Here is a 742-nt window from a genome sequence, read left to right on the forward strand (position 1 = left end):
CGAAAAAATTAATGAAAAGGAAAGAAAAATAAACCTAATACATTTTTATATTTGCTGTTTTAATGTGAAACAAAATTATATCTTAAAAATTCAAACTATTTCTATAACTTTATAATGAAGAGAAACAAAAAGGAAACGAAAAAATTAATGAAAAGGAAAGAAAAATAAGCCTAATAAATTTTCATATTTGCTGTTTTAATGTGAAAAAAAATTATATCTTATTTCAAACTATTTTTATAACTTTATAATGAAGAGAAACAAAAAGGAAACGAAAAAATTAATGAAAAGGAAAGAAAAATAAACCTAATAAATTTTTATATTTGCTGTTTTAATTTGAAAAAAAAAATTATATCTTATTTCAAACTATTTTTATAACTTTATAATGAAGAGAAACAAAAGGGAAACGAAAAAATTAATGAAAAGGAAAGAAAAATAAACCTAATAAATTTTTATATTTGCTGTTTGAATGTAAAAATAAAATGATGTCTTATTTCAAACTATTTCTATAAGTTTATAATGAAGAGAAACAAAAAGGAAACGAAAAAATTAATGAAAAGGAAAGAAAAATAAACCTAATAATTGTTTATATTTGCTGTTTGGATGTAAATATAAAATGATGTCTTATTTCATGCACACACTTATTTTCCTCTATTACCAATCAAGACCCAAAACTTTTGTTTTGAATAAAAATGAACTGAAAAATAAACCCAAAATATTTTTAAGTTTGCTGTTTGAATGTAAA

This window comes from Palaemon carinicauda, chromosome 20 (genome assembly GCF_036898095.1).
Source record: "Palaemon carinicauda isolate YSFRI2023 chromosome 20, ASM3689809v2, whole genome shotgun sequence".
NCBI lineage: Eukaryota > Metazoa > Arthropoda > Malacostraca > Decapoda > Palaemonidae > Palaemon > Palaemon carinicauda.